The sequence below is a fragment of the Cydia strobilella genome, chromosome 11, assembly GCF_947568885.1.
Source record: "Cydia strobilella chromosome 11, ilCydStro3.1, whole genome shotgun sequence".
Classification (NCBI taxonomy): Eukaryota; Metazoa; Arthropoda; class Insecta; order Lepidoptera; family Tortricidae; genus Cydia; species Cydia strobilella.
Window position 1 is genome coordinate 13,383,193 of NC_086051.1, and position 26,904 is coordinate 13,410,096.

Sequence of the window (26,904 nt, forward strand, 5' to 3'; positions counted from 1 at the left end):
GCGGATTAGCAAAGTAATATTTTGGTATTAAATTCATATAAATTTTAACACTTTTTACTTATTTACGGTCGTCGTATCCGACATCCGATATCTGATCGGATAATGTGAAAACGCTCTAAAGATGTTCCAAAAGCGACCGCTAAAGAATCATTTTTTACATCAACAACTCACCTACGTCATTCTAGTCAGCTAAATTAAAACTTACCAAAATAACAGTTTCCTATATTTTTAGCGTTTTAAATAAATAAATCAGGCATTCCGTGCCTGATAACAGTTAGTCAGATTTTCTTTAACGGCGAGGACTTGGCGTGGCGCCAATTCCGCTATTAGTAATGTGTCGACGTAATACAGTAATTACTGGGTTTTAGTGTAATCCTACCTTGTTAAAGTGGAACCAGTGGATATTATTTTGTAATGTTGCGCATTTTTATAGGTTAAAGATGTAGCTGAGCAGTTTAGGAGTGCGACATAATATATGGATCAGAGGGTAAAGTGTTTTATTAAATTTAAAATTAATTTTAGCAAGTGACGTGTATTTTTAAATTGGTTGAGTTTCAACTTGAGTCGGAGGGAGGTCGTAAGGTAAAATTACAGTCTCTTTCGTAAAACCTAGTGCTACGCTCGTAGCGCTACACCGTAGTCTTCAGCCTGCTGCCACAATGTAGCAGCGTCATCCGCATAGCCTCTACGGTAGAGGATTGTAAATAAAATCTATTGTGTAAAGCTAAAATGAAGATATGGTATTAGTAGTTCTGGAGGCGTATTCAAATTGTAATGAAGTTGATATGGATTTGATCTGTCAGTGTCGTGACGTTTCTGGTTGAAGAAATCTCACTTTTGACAGTGACAGATCAAGATCATTATCCATAAGTCCATAACCAATTCACCATGATGTCCATTTTGTCGTCATCCAGGATAGTCCGTTTGTCCGTTTTGAATAAAATAGGCGGCGATTGGCCCGTTCATTTTCCTCACTGCTTCATATAACATTTTGAATTCCCCGTCGCTAACTGTAAAAATGCCTCAAGGGCCTATTTTAGATTTAAGCTAGTTATTAATTTCGTTTAAGTAGTACCACTGTATATATCTTGTATGTAAATAAACTTTACTGTAAAAATGAACCTACATATTGCTCGCAACGATTACACGGAACCCCGTCCACTTTTTAACCATCTGTGCCACTTAAAAGTTAGTACTAACGACGGGAGATTCGGCCGAGTGGCAGGGTTCACGACTAATATACTCGGCTCGTTTTTCATCTATTTTCATCCGTGATTGAACGCCTGTACCAGAGCAAATATAAAAAGAGTAGTTTTCAAAGAGAGCTACGTGCGCGGGCAAGGCGTAAAATGCAAGTGACGATCGTCACTATAGTAGACGCAAACTAAACTGCTGACGACCGGAGTCGTAAAATTTCTCACTCAACTTACTCACTCACGCTCGCGTGGTCGAAGGTAAGGGTGAGAGATATAGAGATATGACCCCAGTCGTCAATTTGGTTTGCGTCTATTATAGGCAGTTGTCCGGCGATAAACAAGAAGAAATAATCGAACAAACGATGTCAATAACATAACTTGCTTAGTAAGCATTTTTTTTAATACTCCTCGCCGGCAATGGGAAAAATCAGCAATCAACGGGCCGTCAGTCGGACCCTTGGTAGAAATGATTTGAACGTCGAACCTCATTCATACCTCATGCCTATTCATGCCTTGCTTTATTTTAACATATTCACTGCCAGCACGAGCTACGAGCGCAGTCGAGAACACGGGAACAACCGTATGTAACCAAAAGCGCTTACTAACAAAGAACCCACCTATGAGGCTACCACCAGTTTGGCACTGAAAAAAAACGCTATCGAGAACGTAAGTTACTTTTTACGCATCTCGCTCGTACTCGCATATTATAGTGCGAGCGACGGGCTCTAGTGGGTCGTTGGCAGTTAATGTGAGATAGATTACTGTTATTTCCCCTACACTCTGCCAGTATTCTTTAATGAGATGTGGATGCTGTGGTGTGATTTATATTTATGTGCCGTGATAGCGTTGTTTATTGGGTGAAGGGAGTTCAGGTTAACTGCTTATGAATATGATTTAAGGACATGCGAACAATGATTGAAAGTTATTAACAGGTGCAGACTGTTACTTATAAGGGCCCACCACCTTCTTTTGAGCGTCGGCGTCTAGTCAGCGCTACGGAAAATAGCGTCGTTGTGCAGTTGCGCCAACGTTTTTTTTTTTTAACTTCCAAAAAGGAAAAAAGTCAGGGTACCATTCGATTCCTCACATTTTATCCAAAAAAAGATTGTATGGCAACTATATACATAAACGCAATATTTCACTGACAAAAACGCAATTTACTTGTTTTGTCCATACTTTAAAATGGGCTCTCAGTGACCTTGACGTCACACTTATCGTTTTGTTAGGAACGTTTCGCGACTTCGCGAGTGAAGTACGACGACTTTGACTATCATTTCTAACTTTTGTATGGGTCTCATATAGACATTTGATCCTTTTTTTACGTTGGGAAAATGCGTTTACGCATGCCACCTGGCCCGGGGGAACCAGGAGCGATGACGGACTAACCAGTGGGACTACCGTCTAAAACCACCAACGACTGCCGACTCCACCTTGTACAGGAGCGCCGCAGGATTCCTATCAGCATTCGACTGGGTAATAGACATTTGATCCTAAAAAAAAAACTGATCGATTGATAACATTAATGAAAATTTGTCATCAAGCCTATTGACTAAACGCCGACGCTCGCAAGATGCTAGTATATAATTCTGGGACCTATCAGAGATGAAGATAGAAGTTGGAGGCGTAGAAAGAGTAGCTAGAAGCGCTGGTTGTGGTGCTCAATATAATAGGCGAGATCAAAGCCAAGACTCCGCTGGCTCGGTCACCTGGAGAGACAATGGGAGAGAATCGAGCTGTGAGAAGAGCGTAAGTGGAGCATCTGGGTGGAAAACGTCCGTCCTGGCGTCCCAGATACCGCTGGTCTGACGAAGCCCTAAAAGACCTTAAAGTACCCAACTGGCATAGAGTGGCGTGTCAGAGTCCAAGATCCTTCTTGGGTAGGGTTGCCATCTCTAAAATTGGGAAACCAGGACAAGACGCGTGAAAACCCCGGATTTTATTAGTGCTCAGAACCTAGACGTGTCAACAGGTTTGTCGTGTCGCGGGCGGCCAAAGACTTTAAACTTTTAAACCCGGACTACAAATGAAGCCCGGCCCGGACGCTCCCCGGATGCCCTCTAAACTAGGACAAATCCGGGGAAACCCGGACGGATGGCAACCGTATTTTTGAGTCACTGAGCCAGTGAGGAAAGTGAATAAGGGTAAACTTAAATGTCATGTCAAGTCAAGGTGTACAAAGCATTAGTGGTTATATTAGTGCTGCTATAGGTACTCGTGTTAGTTAAAGACTTAACAACATGGATTGACGGCAACATCCTCGTTCTGATTTTGCTTACCTGAAACAACAATGTAATTTAACAATTAGGTAATTTTTTTTTAAATCACTAATTATCACACTTGTGACGTAAGTATGGGTATAGAAGCAAAATGTAACATCGCGCTTAAGAAGAGGAGATCAAGGAGATAGCTCTTTGCCCAACGCCCCAACAGTGATGCACTCAAAGAGACTAAGGAAAAGAGTGAAAATGTATGTACAGTCTGCAAAACTATTCTGCATACACATATACATATGTGTATGCAGGGGTGCCAAGCTTTGCTGACTGTACATACGTTTCGAAACACTCCTGCACGGCTAACACGAGTTGACGTTTGACATTTACGTTAGCGTCTGCATGAACTAGATCGCATTCCCTCCGGCGCACCAATACATCAGTGCGAGCGAGTTGGACTGCAACCGAGTTTACGCAGTCGCTGACGTAAACGTCAAGTGTCAACTCGTGGTGGAAGTAAGATTTCAAAAGTGCCAACCGAAATTAAATTTCATTCCGTCGACTTTATTACCCAACTCTTGATACTTCGCGACATCCGCGAAACGAACTTTATCATAATGGCCGATAAAATACTTAAACGATTATTTCATTAACGAGCTAACTTTTGTAAATTACTGTTATGAGTAAATAATAATTCCGTTTTATTGCGTGCGAGCTCGAATGCCTAATCAAAAATGATAATATGCGTAAAATAACGCGATACAGAATCAGTTAAACCGACGTCCGAAAAGGGGGATGCCTTCCATTTTAATGTTTAAAAAAAGAAGTCGTTGATAAGTTAATCGCATAGTTTGATATGGCCGTTGTACCTATCTCTTTAATACCTACATATATATAGACTACTTTGTGATTTGACCAAAATTAAGAACTGTGACAATTAAAAAGAAATTCCTAACATAATCTAACAACACACAGATTAAGTGCGAATACCTTTCACCCCCGAAAGCGTTTTATTCATTAATGTCGATTTAAATAACAATTAATCTTGAAAACCACGGAATTCCACGTAAAGCCGATTAACCGACTCTTATAAAAGATTCACGTATATTCTTTTGACAGATAACAAATGAGGTTACGTCAGGGCACACTTAAACTATTTAATTAAAGCTGAAAAATGGTGGGATTCGATCATAATATAAATATTATCAACAGTATAGATACTTGAAGCATCGCGTGTGTATTCTGTGTACGTATAGATTTCGAGCTTAAGTGCATTTTATACGATACTTACTTGAAAACGATAACGAGGTAGACTAAAGGATGACTCACGCTAGACCGGGCCGGGCCCGGGCCGATGCGTCCGACACGTCATTTTCTATGACGACTGATTGGTGAATAGAAAATGAAGCGCCGGAAGCTCCGCCCCGGCCCCAGCCCGGTCTAGCGTGAGTCATCCTTAATGCGAAACAAAGCAGAATATACCTTACAAAGCTAAACAAAAAATACCATATAGGGTGCGTTGGGGTAAGATTTAACGGGTTTTTCATGAGGGGTAAAACAAAAAATCGTCCGTATGCCCAAGCATTACGGGCGACTTTTCATCTTACCCCGCATGAAGAACCGTTCAATCTTATCCCAACGCACCCTAGGTCTAAGGTCTAATTTTAGTTTTTATTTTCTCAGTGTATTGTTAAAAATATTCATGCTCATTACATATTTAAACTATGAATTTTCTTTATTTTCAATGTATTGTCTATCAATCTAGTTACTTACTTTGCAATAGAAAGACATAGGTAGTACATTTAAACAACATTCGTTTCATGTATGAACAACATATCACCTGTTACATTAGCATAGTTTACAGTTCAGTACCCCTAGTGTAAATTTCATTCGATAGCGTGACGTGACGCACGCGACGCGTTAAGTGTCATATTGTATGATGGGATTTTTGAGTTTCCAAAACGTCCCGTTTGGCGCGCTGTTCAAAATCCCATACAAAAATTTACATAACGCAAACGCGAACGCTCGTCACGCTATCGAATATAATTTACACTAGGAGTTCTGATGTTTTTTACATCTATCGAGTTAAAATACTGCCGATCATTTGATGATCGTGGTTATATTGAACGTTTGGGGTAAAAATAGCACATCCGTTTTACTTCGGCGGGGTAATTCGGGCGGGGTGACCATTCGTCAAGGATTAATTGGGATATCCGGTAGACGCACCCATTTTTGGAAATATAGGTTAAACCGGGTGGGGTTAATAAGCAGACGTTATTCATAAATATACAAAGCAGTCTTTTTTAGCTTTAGGCATAATTGTACATATGTACACTTATACAGTTTAAACAAATCTATTTATACTGACTAAAAATATTCTGCATGTAGGATAGACAATAAAGATAGACACTTTAATAGGCTGCAAGCCAACAACAGATTTTTCACCACATCAGCTGGTAAAGGATCTCTTGATTGTTCAAAAACTTATAAGAAAGCTGCATTTTATTCACAATATGTGCGGCAAAGTAATCAAATGCAGATTTTAAAAACCGGATCGACAGCTGACAGCCACTAGGCATCATAATCCAACTCCATTAACTAACTTACGAGTTAACGCCCGGAAAAAAAATGATTTACGAAATCTGTGCCTAAGCTAATAAATACAGAACTTGCCTATTATCTAAACTAATGGATGAAAAAAAATTATTGTGACAAACCAAGTAGGTTAGGCTTAAACCATACAAGCAATAAGTATTACGTTTTATCTATATCTATCTAACCGGCCAACGCATCTGGCTCACAGTGACGTTCTGTGGCTGGATGCAGTGAAGGCAGAAATAGACCGGCAGAGCGTGCACTAGACTAAATGGTCGAATAAACACCGCTGGGTTACTGATCTAATTACTGTTCTGTTTAGTAGTTTCATATATTGTTTTGGGGCAATTTTTCACATCTTCTTACTACATAGGTACGTTTAATTATGGAAGACTAAACAAAGATTGATTCGTAATATGCGCTGACGCGATATTTGTGCTGAGATGTCAAAAAAATCTCATATTAAATCTGCTACAGCTTTTGTGTGATTTGGAAACCTATAAATAAAATAAATAAATATTATAGGACATTCTTACACAGATTGACAAAGTCCCAGGGTAAGCCCAAGGAGGCTTGTGTTATGTAGGTACTCAGACAACGATATAATCTCGTCTAATCTGAGCTTTGGGGCGTATATTGAATCTCTGGCCAAATCTGCAGCTAGACGATTGGGCGTCCTCTCTAAGGTCAAGCGGTACTTCACACCGGGGCAGCTTCTTCAGCTTTACGTAGCTCAAGTCCGGTCGTGTATGGAGTACTGCAGCCACCTTTGGGATGAGTCCGCCAAATATCAGTTAGCCGCCTTAGATTCCATAGACAAACGCGCTAGGAAGCTTATTGGAGATGCGGGATTAGTAGAGGCTAGACTGCAGAGCCTTGAACACCGTAGAAAGGTAGCTTGTTTATCGGTGTTCTACAGGATACATTTCGGGGAGTGTGCGATGGGATAACATAATTTAATCCCCCCATCTCCATTCTGCCACCGTGGGACTAGACGCGGACTTGCGTTTCACCCTTACGTCGTTACTCTGCCACTGATTCGTACTAAGCGCTATGCATCCAGCTTTATCATGCGAACGGCTAAGGAGTGGAATTCACTTCCTGCAAATATATTCCCAGTCCACTATAACTTGGATCTTTTTAAATCGAGAGTGAATAGACATCTTTTAGGTAAGCATGATCCATCCTAGACTGCATCGGCACTTACCATCAGGTGAGATTGCAGTCAAATGCTTGCCTTTTTGTAATAAAATATATATATATATATATACTTAAATACATATAGAAGACACCCATGACTCAGGAACATCTGTGCTCATCGAGGTGTGGTGAGATTGCAGTCAAATGCTTGCCTTTTTGTAATAAAAATATATATATATATATACTTAAATACATATAGAAGACACCCATGACTCAGGAACATCTGTGCTCATCGCATAAATAAATACCGGGATTCGAACCCAGGACCATCTAAATTTGCTGGAAAGCGGAATTGATACGACGAAAAGTACAAATATGGTCGTGCTTGTTAACACCGCGCCATTGACAGAGAAATTTTCATTATCATGATGCTACTTAAACAAGTGCGACCATCATATCCTATCCTTACAGATCGAGGTAGGTAGGTACATCGTTTATTATAATAATTAAAAAAATCTACTGCTGCTACCAGCTTATGCGACCGGTGTGAAGTTAGCGGCCGAAAGTTGGCGGCCAAATGTTGGCGCCAATCGGCCGCCAACATTTGGCCGCCAACTTCACACTAAAATTAACCTACCAAATTAAGAAGTCCGTAATAAATCTCTCAGTACATAACAGAAATGGAGTAAAACATAAATTATTAAACCGGTGTGAAGTTAGCGGCCAAAGTTAGCGGTCGATGATAACCTGACCAAATTAAGAAGTTATGTATATTTCAACAAGAATACTGTCAAAACATGCAGAACCGCAAAATATCTACTAAAAACCAATCTAAAGATAAAACAACGCTAATAACTTGAAATGCACTTTGGCCGCTAACTTCGCACTTTAGCGGCCAAAGTGATTTTTGATACATTTTCATAATTCCTGCACCTTAGACAACAAGCAATTAGCTATCAAATAACACTATTTCTAGGGTGATACACAACTGCATATAAAAGAAACAGAGGCGACCAAGTAGAAACATCAGCTTTCTATTAACAAGTGCATTCATTCAAGATTTGCTGCATCTTAGACGGCAAGCGAGTAAGCGACACCCACTGTATCGTGCAGTGCATTACATAAGATATCAAATAACACTATTTCTAGAGTGATACTCGACTGCATATAAGACTAACAGAGGCAATCAAATAGAAACATCAGTTTTCTATGAACAAGTGCATTCATTCAAAATTTGCTGCATCTTAGACGGCAGGCGAGTAAACCACACCCACTGTATCGTACAGAACATTACACTGTCTATCAAATAACACTATATCTAGAGTGATACTCGACGGCATATTAACGGTGCATAGGCAATTATTTTGGAACTTAGGTTTTCTATGAACATTTACATTAATTGAAGTTTTTCTGCATCTTGGACGGCAGGCGAGTAAACCACACCTACTGTATCGTAACGAACATTACACTGCCTATCAAACAACATTATTTCTAGAGTGATACTCGACGGTATATTAACGGTGCACAGGCAATTATTTAGGAACTTAGGTTTTCTATGAACATTTACATTAATTGAAGTTTTTCTGCATCTTAGACGGCAGGCGAGTAAACCACACCCACTGTATCGTAAAGAACATTACACTGTCTATCAAACAACATTATTTCTAGAGTGATACTCGGCGGTATATTAACGGTGCACAGGCAATTATTTAGGAACTTAGGTTTTCTATGAACATTTGCATTCATTGAAGTTTTTCTGCATCTTATACGGCAGGCGAGTAAACCACACCCACTGTATCGTAAAGAACATTACACTAACTATCTAACAACACTATTCCTAGAGTGATACTCGAAGGCATATAAGAGAAACAAAGGCGACCATGTAGATACTTCAGCTTTCTACGAAAAAGTGCCTTCAATCGAGATTTGCTGCATTTTAGACGGCAAGCGAGTAAACCACACCCACTGTATCGTACAGAACATTAGATTGTCTATCAAATAACACTATATTTGGAGTGATACTCGACGGTATATTAACGGTGCACAGGCAATTATTTAGGAACTTAGGTTTTCTATGAACATTTCCATTCATTGAAGTTTTTCTGCATCTTAGACGGCAGGCGAGTAAACCACACCCACTGTATCGTAAAGAACATTACACTAACTATCTAACAACACTATTCCTAGAGTGATACTCGACGGCATATAAGAGAAACAAAGGCGACCATGTAGATACATCAGCTTTCTACGAAAAAGTGCCTTCAATCGAGATTTGCTGCATTTTAGACGGCAAGCGAGTAAACCACACCCACTGTATCGTACAGAACATTACACTGTCTATCAAATAACACTATATTTGGAGTGATACTCGACGGTATATTAACGGTGCACAGGCAATTATTTAGGAACTTAGGTTTTCTATGAACATTTGCATTCATTGAAGTTTTTCTGCATCTTAGACGGCAGGCGAGTAAACCACACCCAATGTATCGTAAAGAACATTACATTACCTATCTAACAACACTATTCCTAGAGTGATACTCGACGGCATATAAGAGAAACAAAGGCGACCATGTAGATACATCAGCTTTCTACGAAAAAGTGCCTTCAATCGAGATTTGCTGCATTTTAGACGGCAAGCGAGTAAACCACACCCACTGTATAGTACAGAACATTACACTGTCTATCAAATAACACTATATTTGGAGTGATACTCGACGGTATATTAACGGTGCACAGGCAATTATTTAGGAACTTAGGTTTTCTATGAACATTTGCATTCATTGAAGTTTTTCTGCATCTTAGACGGCAGGCGAGTAAACCACACCCACTGTATCGTAAAGAACATTACACTAACTATCTAACAACACTATTCCTAGAGTGATACTCGAAGGCATATAAGAGAAACAAAGGCGGCCATGTAGATACTTCAGCTTTCTACGAAAAAGTGCCTTCAATCGAGATTTGCTGCATTTTAGACGGCAAGTGAGTAAACCACACCCACTGTATCGTACAGAACATTACACTGTCTATCAAATAATACTATGTTTAAAGTGATACTCGACGGTATATTAACGGTGCACAGGCAATTATTAAGGAACTTAGGTTTTCTATAAACATTTGCATGCATTGAAGTTTTTCTGCATCTTAGACGGCAGGCGAGTAAACCACACCCACTGTATCGTAAAGAACATTACACTAACTATTTAACAACACTATTCCTAGAGTGATACTCGACGGCATATAAGAGAAACAAAGGCGACCATGTAGATACTTCAGCTTTCTACGAAAAAGTGCCTTCAATCGAGATTTGCTGCATTTTAGACGGCAAGCGAGTAAACCACACCCACTGTATCGTACAGAACATTACACTGTCTATCAAATAACACTATATTTGGAGTGATACTCGACGGTATATTAACGGTGCACAGGCAATTATTTAGGAACTTAGGTTTTCTATGAACATTTGCATTCATTGAAGTTTTTCTGCATCTTAGACGGCAGGCGAGTAAACCACACCCACTGTATCGTAAAGAACATTACACTAACTATCTAACAACACTATTCCTAGAGTGATACTCGAAGGCATATAAGAGAAACAAAGGCGACCATGTAGATACTTCAGCTTTCTACGAGAAAGTGCCTTCAATCGAGATTTGCTGCATTTTAGACGGCAAGCGAGTAAACCACACCCACTGTATCGTACAGAACATTACACTGTCTATCAAATAACACTATATTTGGAGTGATACTCGACGGTATATTAACGGTGCACAGGCAATTATTTAGGAACTTAGGTTTTGTATGAACATTTGCATTCATTGAAGTTTTTCTGCATCTTAGACGGCAGGCGAGTAAACCACACCCACTGTATCGTAAAGAACATTACATTACCTATCTAACAACACTATTCCTAGAGTGATACTCGACGGCATATAAGAGAAACAAAGGCGACCATGTAGATACATCAGCTTTCTACGAAACAGTGCCTTCAATCGAGATTTGCTGCATTTTAGACGGCAAGCGAGTAAACCACACCCACTGTATCGTACAGAACATTACACTGTCTATCAAATAACACTATATTTGGAATGATACTCGACGGTATATTAACGGTGCACAGGCAATTATTTAGGAACTTAGGTTTTCTATGAACATTTGCATTCATTGAAGTTTTTCTGCATCTTAGACGGCAGGCGAGTAAACCACACCCAATGTATCGTAAAGAACATTACATTACCTATCTAACAACACTATTCCTAGAGTGATACTCGACGGCATATAAGAGAAACAAATGCGATCATGTAGATACATCAGCTTTCTACGAAAAAGTGCCTTCAATCGAGATTTGCTGCATTTTAGACGGCAAGCGAGTAAACCACACCCACTGTATCGTACAGAACATTACACTGTCTATCAAATAACACTATATTTGGAGTGATACTCGACGGTATATTAACGGTGCACAGGCAATTATTTAGGAACTTAGGTTTTCTATGAACATTTGCATTCATTGAAGTTTTTCTGCATCTTAGACGGCAGGCGAGTAAACCACACCCACTGTATCGTAAAGAACATTACACTATCTATCTAACAACACTATTCCTAGAGTGATACTCGAAGGCATATAAGAGAAACAAAGGCGACCATGTAGATACTTCAGCTTTCTACGAAAAAGTGCCTTCAATCGAGATTTGCTGCATTTTAGACGGCAAGCGAGTAAACCACACCCACTGTATCGTACAGAACATTACACTGTCTATCAAATAACACTATATTTGGAGTGATACTCGACGGTATATTAACGGTGCACAGGCAATTATTTAGGAACTTAGGTTTTCTATGAACATTTGCATTCATTGAATTTTTTCTGCATCTTAGACGGCAAGCGAGTAAACCACACCCACTGTATCGTAAAGAACATTACACTAACTATCTAACAACACTATTCCTAGAGTGATACTCGAAGGCATATAAGAGAAACAAAGGCGACCATGTAGATACTTCAGCTTTCTACGAAAAAGTGCCTTCAATCGAGATTTGCTGCATTTTAGACGGCAAGCGAGTAAACCACACCCACTGTATCGTACAGAACATTAGATTGTCTATCAAATAACACTATTTTTGGAGTGATACTCGACGGTATATTAACGGTGCACAGGCAATTATTTAGGAACTTAGGTTTTCTATGAACATTTCCATTCATTGAAGTTTTTCTGCATCTTAGACGGCAGGCGAGTAAACCACACCCACTGTATCGTAAAGAACATTACACTAACTATCTAACAACACTATTCCTAGAGTGATACTCGACGGCATATAAGAGAAACAAAGGCGACCATGTAGATACATCAGCTTTCTGCGAAAAAGTGCCTTCAATCGAGATTTTCTGCATTTTAGACGGCAAGCGAGTAAACCACACCCACTGTATCGTACAGAACATTACACTGTCTATCAAATAACACTATATTTGGAATGATACTCGACGGTATATTAACGGTGCACAGGCAATTATTTAGGAACTTAGGTTTTCTATGAACATTTGCATTCATTGAAGTTTTTCTGCATCTTAGACGGCAGTCGAGTAAACCACACCCAATGTATCGTAAAGAACATTACATTACCTATCTAACAACACTATTCCTAGAGTGATACTCGACGGCATATAAGAGAAACAAATGCGACCATGTAGATACATCAGCTTTCTACGAAAAAGTGCCTTCAATCGAGATTTGCTGCATTTTAGACGGCAAGCGAGTAAACCACACCCACTGTATCGTACAGAACATTACACTGTCTATCAAATAACACTATATTTGGAGTGATACTCGACGGTATATTAACGGTGCACAGGCAATTATTTAGGAACTTAGGTTTTCTATGAACATTTGCATTCATTGAAGTTTTTCTGCATCTTAGACGGCAGGCGAGTAAACCACACCCACTGTATCGTAAAGAACATTACACTAACTATCTAAAAACACTATTCCTAGAGTGATACTCGACGGCATATAAGAGAAACAAAGGCGACCATGTAGATACATCAGCTTTCTACGAAAACGTGCCTTCAATCGAGATTTGCTGCATTTTAGACGGCAAGCGAGTAAATCACACCCACTGTATCGTACAGAACATTACACTGTCTATCAAATAACGCTATATTTGGAGTGATACTCGACGGTATATTAACGGTGCACAGGCAATTATTTAGGAACTTAGGTTTTCTATGAACATTTGCATTCATTGAAGTTTTTCTGCATCTTAGACGGCAGGCGAGTAAACCACACCCACTGTATCGTAAATAACATTACATTACCTATCTAACAACACTATTCCTAGAGTGATACTCGACGGCATATAAGAGAAACAAAGGCGACCATGTAGATACATCAGCTTTCTACGAAACAGTGCCTTCAATCGAGATTTGCTGCATTTTAGACGGCAAGCGAGTAAACCACACCCACTGTATCGTACAGAACATTACACTGTCTATCAAATAACACTATATTTGGAATGATACTCGACGGTATATTAACGGTGCACAGGCAATTATTTAGGAACTTAGGTTTTCTATGAACATTTGCATTCATTGAAGTTTTTCTGCATCTTAGACGGCAGGCGAGTAAACCACACCCACTGTATCGTAAAGAACATTACACTAACTATCTAACAACACTATTCCTAGAGTGATACTCGACGGCATATAAGAGAAACAAAGGCGACCATGTAGATACATCAGCTTTCAACGAAAAAGTGCTTTCAATCGAGATTTGCTGCATTTTAGACGGCAAGCGAGTAAACCACACCCACTGTATCGTACAGAACATTACACTGTCTATCAAATAACACTATATTTGGAGTGATACTCGACGGTATATTAACGGTGCACAGGCAATTATTTAGGAACTTAGGTTTTCTATGAACATTTGCACTCATTGAAGTTTTTCTGCATCTTAGACGGCAGGCGAGTAAACCACACCCACTGTATCGTAAAGAACATTACATTACCTATCTAACAACACCATTTCTAGAGTGATACTCGACGGTATATAAGAGAAACAAAGGCGACCATGTAGATACATCAGCTTTCTACGAAACAGTGCCTTCAATCGAGATTTGCTGCATTTTAGACGGCAAGCGAGTAAACCACACCCACTGTATCGTACAGAACATTACACTGTCTATCAAATAACACTATATTTGGAGTGATACTCGACGGTATATTAACGGTGCACAGGCAATTATTTAGGAACTTAGGTTTTCTATGAACATTTGCATTCATTGAATTTTTTCTGCATCTTAGACGGCAGGCGAGTAAACCACACCCACTGTATCGTAAAGAACATTACACTAACTATCTAACTACACTATTCCTAGAGTGATACTCGAAGGCATATAAGAGAAACAAAGGCGACCATGTAGATACTTCAGCTTTCTACGAAAAAGTGCTTTCAATCGAGATTTGCTGCATTTTAGACGGCAAGCGAGTAAACCACACCCACTGTATCGTACAGAACATTACACTGTCTATCAAATAACACTATATTTGGAGTGATACTCGACGGTATATTAACGGTGCACAGGCAATTATTTAGGAACTTAGGTTTTCTATGAACATTTGCATTCATTGAAGTTTTTCTGCATCTTAGACGGCAGGCGAGTAAACCACACCCACTGTATCGTAAAGAACATTACATTACCTATCTAACAACACTATTCCTAGAGTGATACTCGACGGCATATAAGAGAAACAAAGGCGACCATGTAGATACATCAGCTTTCTACGAAACAGTGCCTTCAATCGAGATTTGCTGCATTTTAGACGGCAAGCGAGTAAATCTCACCCACTGTATCGTACAGAACATTACACTGTCTATCAAATAACACTATATTTGGAGTGATACTCGACGGTATATTAACGGTGCACAGGCAATTATTTAGGAACTTAGGTTTTCTATGAACATTTACATTAATTGAAGTTTTTCTGCATCTTAGACGGCAGGCGAGTAAACCACACCCACTGTATCGTAAAGAACATTACACTGTCTATCAAACAACATTATTTCTAGAGTGATACTCGGCGGTATATTAACGGTGCACAGGCAATTATTTAGGAACTTAGGTTTTCTATGAACATTTGCATTCATTGAAGTTTTTCTGCATCTTATACGGCAGGCGAGTAAACCACACCCACTGTATCGTAAAGAACATTACACTAACTATCTAACAACACTATTCCTAGAGTGATACTCGAAGGCATATAAGAGAAACAAAGGCGACCATGTAGATACTTCAGCTTTCTACGAAAAAGTGCCTTCAATCGAGATTTGCTGCATTTTAGACGGCAAGCGAGTAAACCACACCCACTGTATCGTACAGAACATTAGATTGTCTATCAAATAACACTATATTTGGAGTGATACTCGACGGTATATTAACGGTGCACAGGCAATTATTTAGGAACTTAGGTTTTCTATGAACATTTCCATTCATTGAAGTTTTTCTGCATCTTAGACGGCAGGCGAGTAAACCACACCCACTGTATCGTAAAGAACATTACACTAACTATCTAACAACACTATTCCTAGAGTGATACTCGACGGCATATAAGAGAAACAAAGGCGACCATGTAGATACATCAGCTTTCTGCGAAAAAGTGCCTTCAATCGAGATTTTCTGCATTTTAGACGGCAAGCGAGTAAACCACACCCACTGTATCGTACAGAACATTACACTGTCTATCAAATAACACTATATTTGGAGTGATACTCGACGGTATATTAACGGTGCACAGGCAATTATTTAGGAACTTAGGTTTTCTATGAACATTTGCATTCATTGAAGTTTTTCTGCATCTTAGACGGCAGGCGAGTAAACCACACCCACTGTATCGTAAAGAACATTACACTAACTATCTAACAACACTATTCCTAGAGTGATACTCGACGGCATATAAGAGAAACAAAGGCGACCATGTAGATACATCAGCTTTCTACGAAAACGTGCCTTCAATCGAGATTTGCTGCATTTTAGACGGCAAGCGAGTAAACCACACCCACTGTATCGTACAGAACATTACACTGTCTATCAAATCACACTATATTTGGAGTGATACTCGACGGTATATTAACGGTGCACAGGCAATTATTTAGGAACTTAGGTTTTCTATGAACATTTGCATTCATTGAAGTTTTTCTGCATCTTAGACGGCAGGCGAGTAAACCACACCCACTGTATCGTAAAGAACATTACATTACCTATCTAACAACACTATTCCTAGAGTGATACTCGACGGCATATAAGAGAAACAAAGGCGACCATGTAGATACATCAGCTTTCTACGAAACAGTGCCTTCAATCGAGATTTGCTGCATTTTAGACGGCAAGCGAGTAAACCACACCCACTGTATCGTACAGAACATTACACTGTCTATCAAATAACACTATATTTGGAATGATACTCGACGGTATATTAACGGTGCACAGGCAATTATTTAGGAACTTAGGTTTTCTATGAACATTTGCATTCATTGAAGTTTTTCTGCATCTTAGACGGCAGGCGAGTAAACCACACCCAATGTGTCGTAAAGAACATTACACTAACTATCTAACAACAATTTTCCTAGAGTGATACTCGACGGCATATAAGAGAAACAAAGGCGACCATGTAGATACTTCAGCTTTCTACGAAAAAGTGCCTTCAATCGAGATTTGCTGCATTTTAGACGGCAAGCGAGTAAACCACACCCACTGTATCGTACAGAACATTACACTGTCTATCAAATAACACTATATTTGGAGTGATACTCGACGGTATATTAACGGTGCACAGGCAATTATTTAGGAACTTAGGTTTTCTATGAACATTTGCATTCATTGAAGTTTTTCTGCACCTTAGACGGCAGGCGAGTAAACCACACCCACTGTATCGTAAAGAACATTACACTAACTATCTAACAACACTATTCCTAGAGTGATACTCGACGGCATATAAGAGAAACAAAGGCGACCATGTAGATACATCAGCTTTCTACGAAACAGTGCCTTCAATCGAGATTTGCTGCATTTTAGACGGCAAGCGAGTAAACCACACCCACTGTATCGTACAGAACATTACACTGTCTATCAAATAACACTATATTTGGAGTGATACTCGACGGTATATTAACGGTGCACAGGCAATTATTTAGGAACTTAGGTTTTCTATGAACATTTGCATTCATTGAAGTTTTTCTGCATCTTAGACGGCAGGCGAGTAAACCACACCCACTGTATCGTAAAGAACATTACACTAACTATCTAACAACACTATTCCTAGAGTGATACTCGACGGCATATAAGAGAAACAAAGGCGACCATGTAGATACATCAGCTTTCTACGAAAAAGTGCTTTCAATCGAGATTTGCTGCATTTTAGACGGCAAGCGAGTAAACCACACCCACTTTATCGTACAGAACATTACACTGTCTATCAAATAACACTATATTTGGAGTGATACTCGACGGTATATTAACGGTGCACAGGCAATTATTTAGGAACTTAGGTTTTCTATGAACATTTGCACTCATTGAAGTTTTTCTGCATCTTAGACGGCAGGCGAGTAAACCACACCCACTGTATCGTAAAGAACATTACGTTACCTATCTAATAACACTATTCCTAGAGTGATACTCGACGGCATATAAGAGAAACAAAGGCGACCATGTAGATACATCAGCTTTCTACGAAACAGTGCCTTCAATCGAGATTTGCTGCATTTTAGACGGCAAGCGAGTAAACCACACCCACTGTATCGTACAGAACATTACACTGTCTATCAAATAACTCTATATTTGGAATGATACTCGACGGTATATTAACGGTGCACAGGCAATTATTTAGGAACTTAGGTTTTCTATGAACATTTGCATTCATTGAAGTTTTTCTGCATCTTAGACGGCAGGCGAGTAAACCACACCTAATGTATCGTAAAGAACATTACATTACCTATCTAACAACACTATTCCTAGAGTGATACTCGACGGCATATAAGAGAAACAAAGGCGACCATGTAGATACATCAGCTTTCTACGAAAAAGTGCCTTCAATCGAGATTTGCTGCATTTTAGACGGCAAGCGAGTAAACCACACCCACTGTATCGTACAGAACATTACACTGTCTATCAAATAACACTATATTTGGAGTGATACTCGACGGTATATTAACGGTGCACAGGCAATTATTTAGGAACTTAGGTTTTCTATGAACATTTGCATTCATTGAAGTTTTTCTGCATCTTAGACGGCAGGCGAGTAAACCACACCCACTGTATCGTAAAGAACATTACACTAACTATCTAACAACACTATTCCTAGAGTGATACTCGAAGGCATATAAGAGAAACAAAGGCGGCCATGTAGATACTTCAGCTTTCTACGAAAAAGTGCCTTCAATCGAGATTTGCTGCATTTTAGACGGCAAGTGAGTAAACCACACCCACTGTATCGTACAGAACATTACACTGTCTATCAAATAATACTATGTTTAGAGTGATACTCGACGGTATATTAACGGTGCACAGGCAATTATTAAGGAACTTAGGTTTTCTATAAACATTTGCATGCATTGAAGTTTTTCTGCATCTTAGACGGCAGGCGAGTAAACCACACCCACTGTATCGTAAAGAACATTACACTAACTATTTAACAACACTATTCCTAGAGTGATACTCGACGGCATATAAGAGAAACAAAGGCGACCATGTAGATACTTCAGCTTTCTACGAAAAAGTGCCTTCAATCGAGATTTGCTGCATTTTAGACGGCAAGCGAGTAAACCACACCCACTTTATCGTACAGAACATTACACTGTCTATCAAATAACACTATATTTGGAGTGATACTCGACGGTATATTAACGGTGCACAGGCAATTATTTAGGAACTTAGGTTTTCTATGAACATTTGCATTCATTGAAGTTTTTCTGCATCTTAGACGGCAGGCGAGTAAACCACACCCACTGTATCGTAAAGAACATTACACTAACTATCTAACAACACTATTCCTAGAGTGATACTCGAAGGCATATAAGAGAAACAAAGGCGACCATGTAGATACTTCAGCTTTCTACGAGAAAGTGCCTTCAATCGAGATTTGCTGCATTTTAGACGGCAAGCGAGTAAACCACACCCACTGTATCGTACAGAACATTACACTGTCTATCAAATAACACTATATTTGGAGTGATACTCGACGGTATATTAACGGTGCACAGGCAATTATTTAGGAACTTAGGTTTTCTATGAACATTTGCATTCATTGAAGTTTTTCTGCATCTTAGACGGCAGGCGAGTAAACCACACCCACTGTATCGTAAAGAACATTACATTACCTATCTAACAACACTATTCCTAGAGTGATACTCGACGGCATATAAGAGAAACAAAGGCGACCATGTAGATACATCAGCTTTCTACGAAACAGTGCCTTCAATCGAGATTTGCTGCATTTTAGACGGCAAGCGAGTAAACCACACCCACTGTATCGTACAGAACATTAGATTGTCTATCAAATAACACTATATTTGGAGTGATACTCGACGGTATATTAACGGTGCACAGGCAATTATTTAGGAACTTAGGTTTTCTATGAACATTTCCATTCATTGAAGTTTTTCTGCATCTTAGACGGCAGGCGAGTAAACCACACCCACTGTATCGTAAAGAACATTACACTAACTATCTAACAACACTATTCCTAGAGTGATACTCGACGGCATATAAGAGAAACAAAGGCGACCATGTAGATACATCAGCTTTCTGCGAAAAAGTGCCTTCAATCGAGATTTTCTGCATTTTAGACGGCAAGCGAGTAAACCACACCCACTGTATCGTACAGAACATTACACTGTCTATCAAATAACACTATATTTGGAATGATAATCGACGGTATATTAACGGTGCACAGGCAATTATTTAGGAACTTAGGTTTTCTATGAACATTTGCATTCATTGAAGTTTTTCTGCATCTTAGACGGCAGTCGAGTAAACCACACCCAATGTATCGTAAAGAACATTACATTACCTATCTAACAACACTATTCCTAGAGTGATACTCGACGGCATATAAGAGAAACAAATGCGACCATGTAGATACATCAGCTTTCTACGAAAAAGTGCCTTCAATCGAGATTTGCTGCATTTTAGACGGCAAGCGAGTAAACCACACCCACTGTATCGTACAGAACATTACACTGTCTATCAAATAACACTATATTTGGAGTGATACTCGACGGTATATTAACGGTGCACAGGCAATTATTTAGGAACTTAGGTTTTCTATGAACATTTGCATTCATTGAAGTTTTTCTGCATCTTAGACGGCAGGCGAGTAAACCACACCCACTGTATCGTAAAGAACATTACACTAACTATCTAACAACACTATTCCTAGAGTGATACTCGACGGCATATAAGAGAAACAAAGGCGACCATGTAGATACATCAGCTTTCTACGAAAACGTGCCTTCAATCGAGATTTGCTGCATTTTAGACGGCAAGCGAGTAAATCACACCCACTGTATCGTACAGAACATTACACTGTCTATCAAATAACACTATATTTGGAGTGATACTCGACGGTATATTAACGGTGCACAGGCAATTATTTAGGAACTTAGGTTTTCTATGAACATTTGCATTCATTGAAGTTTTTCTGCATCTTAGACGGCAGGCGAGTAAACCACACCCACTGTATCGTAAAGAACATTACACTAACTATCTAACAACACTATTCCTAGAGTGATACTCGACGGCATATAAGAGAAACAAAGGCGACCATGTAGATACATCAGCTTTCAACGAAAAAGTGCTTTCAATCGAGATTTGCTGCATTTTAGACGGCAAGCGAGTAAACCACACCCACTGTATCGTACAGAACATTACACTGTCTATCAAATAACACTATATTTGGAGTGATACTCGACGGTATATTAACGGTGCACAGGCAATTATTTAGGAACTTAGGTTTTCTATGAACATTTGCACTCATTGAAGTTTTTCTGCATCTTAGACGGCAGGCGAGTAAACCACACCCACTGTATCGTAAAGAACATTACATTACCTATCTAACAACACCATTTCTAGAGTGATACTCGACGGTATATAAGAGAAACAAAGGCGACCATGTAGATACATCAGCTTTCTACGAAACAGTGCCTTCAATCGAGATTTGCTGCATTTTAGACGGCAAGCGAGTAAACCACACCCACTGTATCGTACAGAACATTACACTGTCTATCAAATAACACTATATTTGGAGTGATACTCGACGGTATATTAACGGTGCACAGGCAATTATTTAGGAACTTAGGTTTTCTATGAACATTTGCATTTATTGAATTTTTTCTGCATCTTAGACGGCAGGCGAGTAAACCACACCCACTGTATCGTAAAGAACATTACACTAACTATCTAACAACACTATTCCTAGAGTGATACTCGAAGGCATATAAGAGAAACAAAGGCGACCATGTAGATACTTCAGCTTTCTACGAAAAAGTGCCTTCAATCGAGATTTGCTGCATTTTAGACGGCAAGCGAGTAAACCACACCCACTGTATCGTACAGAACATTACACTGTCTATCAAATAACACTATATTTGGAGTGATACTCGACGGTATATTAACGGTGCACAGGCAATTATTTAGGAACTTAGGTTTTCTATGAACATTTGCATTCATTGAAGTTTTTCTGCATCTTAGACGGCAGGCGAGTAAACCACACCCACTGTATCGTAAAGAACATTACATTACCTATCTAACAACACTATTCCTAGAGTGATACTCGACGGCATATAAGAGAAACAAAGGCGACCATGTAGATACATCAGCTTTCTACGAAACAGTGCCTTCAATCGAGATTTGCTGCATTTTAGACGGCAAGCGAGTAAATCTCACCCACTGTATCGTACAGAACATTACACTGTCTATCAAATAACACTATATTTGGAGTGATACTCGACGGTATATTAACGGTGCACAGGCAATTATTTAGGAACTTAGGTTTTCTATGAACATTTGCATTCATTGAAGTTTTTCTGCATCTTAGACGGCAGGCGAGTAAACTACACCCACTGTATCGTAAAGAACATTACATTACCTATCTAACAACACTATTCCTAGAGTGATACTCGACGGCATATAAGAGAAACAAAGGCGACCATGTAGATACATCAGCTTTCTACGAAAAAGTGCCTTCAATCGAGATTTGCTGCATTTTAGACGGCAAGCGAGTAAACCACACCCACTGTATCGTACAGAACATTACACTGTCTATCAAATAACACTATATTTGGAATGATACTCGACGGTATATTAACGGTGCACAGGCAATTATTTAGGAACTTAGGTTTTCTATGAACATTTGCATTCATTGAAGTTTTTCTGCATCTTAGACGGCAGGCGAGTAAACCACACCCACTGTATCGTAAAGAACATTACACTAACTATCTAACAACACTATTCCTAGAGTGATACTCGAAGGCATATAAGAGAAACAAAGGCGACCATTTAGATACTTCAGCTTTCTACGAAAAAGTGCCTTCAATCGAGATTTGCTGCATTTTAGACGGCAAGCGAGTAAACCACACCCACTGTATCGTACAGAACATTACACTGTCTATCAAATAACACTATATTTGGAGTGATACTCGACGGTATATTAACGGTGCACAGGCAATTATTTAGGAACTTAGGTTTTCTATGAACATTTGCATTCATTGAATTTTTTCTGCATCTTAGACGGCAGGCGAGTAAACCACACCCACTGTATCGTAAAGAACATTACACTAACTATCTAACAACACTATTCCTAGAGTGATACTCGAAGGCATATAAGAGAAACAAAGGCGACCATGTAGATACTTCAGCTTTCTACGAAAAAGTGCCTTCAATCGAGATTTGCTGCATTTTAGACGGCAAGCGAGTAAACCACACCCACTGTATCGTACAGAACATTACACTGTCTATCAAATAACACTATATTTGGAGTGATACTCGACGGTATATTAACGGTGCACAGGCAATTATTTAGGAACTTAGGTTTTCTATGAACATTTGCATTCATTGAAGTTTTTCTGCATCTTAGACGGCAGGCGAGTAAACTACACCCACTGTATCGTAAAGAACATTACATTACCTATCTAACAACACTATTCCTAGAGTGATACTCGACGGCATATAAGAGAAACAAAGGCGACCATGTAGATACATCAGCTTTCTACGAAAAAGTGCCTTCAATCGAGATTTGCTGCATTTTAGACGGCAAGCGAGTAAACCACACCCACTGTATCGTACAGAACATTACACTGTCTCTCAAATAACACTATATTTGGAGTGATACTCGACGGTATATTAACGGTGCACAGGCAATTATTTAGGAACTTAGGTTTTCTATGAACATTTGCATTCATTGAAGTTTTTCTGCATCTTAGACGGCAGGCGAGTAAACCACACCCACTGTATCGTAAAGAACATTACACTAGCTATCTAACAACACTATTCCTAGAGTGATACTCGAAGGCATATAAGAGAAACAAAGGCGACCATGTAGATACTTCAGCTTTCTACGAAAAAGTGCCTTCAATCGAGATTTGCTGCATTTTAGACGGCAAGCGAGTAAACCACACCCACTGTATCGTACAGAACATTACACTGTCTATCAAATAACACTATATTTGGAGTGATACTCGACGGTATATTAACGGTGCACAGGCAATTATTTAGGAACTTAGGTTTTCTATGAACATTTGCATTCATTGAAGTTTTTCTGCATCTTAGACGGCAGGCGAGTAAACCACACCCACTGTATCGTAAAGAACATTACATTAACTATCTAACAACACTATTCCTAGAGTGATACTCGACGGCATATGAGAGAAACAAAGGCGACCATGTAGATACATCAGCTTTCTACGAAACAGTGCCTTCAATCGAGATTTGCTGCATTTTAGACGGCAAGCGAGTAAACCACACCCACTGTATCGTACAGAACATTACACTGTCTATCAAATAACACTATATTTGGAATGATACTCGACGGTATATTAACGGTGCACAGGCAATTATTTAGGAACTTAGGTTTTCTATGAACATTTGCATTCATTGAAGTTTTTCTGCATCTTAGACGGCAGGCGAGTAAACCACACCCACTGTATCGTAAAGAACATTACACTAACTATCTAACAACACTATTCCTAGAGTGATACTCGAAGGCATATAAGAGAAACAAAGGCGACCATGTAGATACTTCAGCTTTCTACGAAAAAGTGCCTTCAATCGAGATTTGCTGCATTTTAGACGGCAAGCGAGTAAACCACACCCACTGTATCGTACAGAACATTACACTGTCTATCAAATAACACTATATTTGGAGTGATACTCGACGGTATATTAACGGTGCACAGGCAATTATTTAGGAACTTAGGTTTTCTATGAACATTTGCACTCATTGAAGTTTTTCTGCATCTTAGACGGCAGGCGAGTAAACCACACCCACTGTATCGTAAAGAACATTACATTACCTATCTAACAACACTATTCCTAGAGTGATACTCGACGGCATATAAGAGAAACAAAGGCGACCATGTAGATACATCAGCTTTCTACGAAACAGTGCCTTCAATCGAGATTTGCTGCATTTTAGACGGCAAGCGAGTAAACCACACCCACTGTATCGTACAGAACATTACACTGTCTATCAAATAACACTATATTTGGAATGATACTCGACGGTATATTAACGGTGCACACTGCACAGGCAATTATTTAGGAACTTAGGTTTTCTATGAACATTTGCATTCATTGAAGTTTTTCTGCATCTTAGACGGCAGGCGAGTAAACCACACCCAATGTATCGTAAAGAACATTACATTACCTATCTAACAACACTATTCCTAGAGTGATACTCGACGGCATATAAGAGAAACAAAGGCGACCATGTAGATACATCAGCTTTCTACGAAAAAGTGCCTTCAATCGAGATTTGCTGCATTTTAGACGGCAAGCGAGTAAACCACACCCACTGTATCGTACAGAACATTACACTGTCTATCAAATAACACTATATTTGGAGTGATACTCGACGGTATATTAACGGTGCACAGGCAATTATTTAGGAACTTAGGTTTTCTATGAACATTTGCATTCATTGAAGTTTTTCTGCATCTTAGACGGCAGGCGAGTAAACCACACCCACTGTATCGTAAAGAACATTACACTAACTATCTAACAACACTATTCCTAGAGTGATACTCGACGGCATATAAGAGAAACAAAGGCGACCATGTAGATACTTCAGCTTTCTACGAAAAAGTGCCTTCAATCGAGATTTGCTGCATTTTAGACGGCAAGCGAGTAAACCACACCCACTGTATCGTACAGAACATTACACTGTCTATCAAATAACACTATATTTGGAGTGATACTCGACGGTATATTAACGGTGCACAGGCAATTATTTAGGAACTTAGGTTTTCTATGAACATTTGCATTCATTGAATTTTTTCTGCATCTTAGACGGCAGGCGAGTAAACCACACCCACTGTATCGTAAAGAACATTACACTAACTATCTAACAACACTATTCCTAGAGTGATACTCGAAGGCATATAAGAGAAACAAAGGCGACCATGTAGTTACTTCAGCTTTCTACGAAAAAGTGCCTTCAATCGAGATTTGCTGCATTTTAGACGGCAAGCGAGTAAACCACACCTACTGTATCGTACAGAACATTACACTGTCTATCAAATAACACTATATTTGGAGTGATACTCGACGGTATATTAACGGTGCACAGGCAATTATTTAGGAACTTAGGTTTTCTATGAACATTTGCATTCATTGAAGTTTTTCTGCATCTTAGACGGCAGGCGAGTAAACTACACCCACTGTATCGTAAAGAACATTACATTACCTATCTAACAACACTATTCCTAGAGTGATACTCGACGGCATATAAGAGAAACAAAGGCGACCATGTAGATACATCAGCTTTCTACGAAAAAGTGCCTTCAATCGAGATTTGCTGCATTTTAGACGGCAAGCGAGTAAACCACACCCACTGTATCGTACAGAACATTACACTGTCTATCAAATAACACTATATTTGGAATGATACTCGACGGTATATTAACGGTGCACAGGCAATTATTTAGGAACTTAGGTTTTCTATGAACATTTGCATTCATTGAAGTTTTTCTGCATCTTAGACGGCAGGCGAGTAAACCACACCCAATGTATCGTAAAGAACATTACATTACCTATCTAACAACACTATTCCTAGAGTGATACTCGACGGCATATAAGAGAAACAAATGCGACCATGTAGATACATCAGCTTTCTACGAAAAAGTGCCTTCAATCGAGATTTGCTGCATTTTAGACGGCAAGCGAGTAAACCACACCCACTGTATCGTACAGAACATTACACTGTCTATCAAATAACACTATATTTGGAGTGATACTCGACGGTATATTAACGGTGCACAGGCAATTATTTAGGAACTTAGGTTTTCTATGAACATTTGCATTCATTGAAGTTTTTCTGCATCTTAGACGGCAGGCGAGTAAACCACACCCACTGTATCGTAAAGAACATTACACTAACTATCTAACAACACTATTCCTAGAGTGATACTCGACGGCATATAAGAGAAACAAAGGCGACCATGTAGATACATCAGCTTTCTACGAAAACGTGCCTTCAATCGAGATTTGCTGCATTT

General features: G+C 39.3%; 1 protein-coding gene and 1 long non-coding RNA gene across 2 annotated transcripts in view; one reads left to right on the forward strand and one right to left on the reverse strand.

The window, feature by feature from the left end:
• Positions 1–26,904, reverse strand: part of LOC134745600 (uncharacterized) — a 190,396-nt gene that overhangs the window by 14,479 nt on the left and 149,013 nt on the right. The gene's annotated exons all lie outside the window — the stretch shown is intronic.
• On the forward strand, positions 12,313–15,246 carry LOC134745278 (uncharacterized). The gene is made up of 2 exons (XR_010128152.1): positions 12,313–12,351; positions 15,121–15,246. It is a non-coding gene; the product is annotated as an uncharacterized LOC134745278 (long non-coding RNA).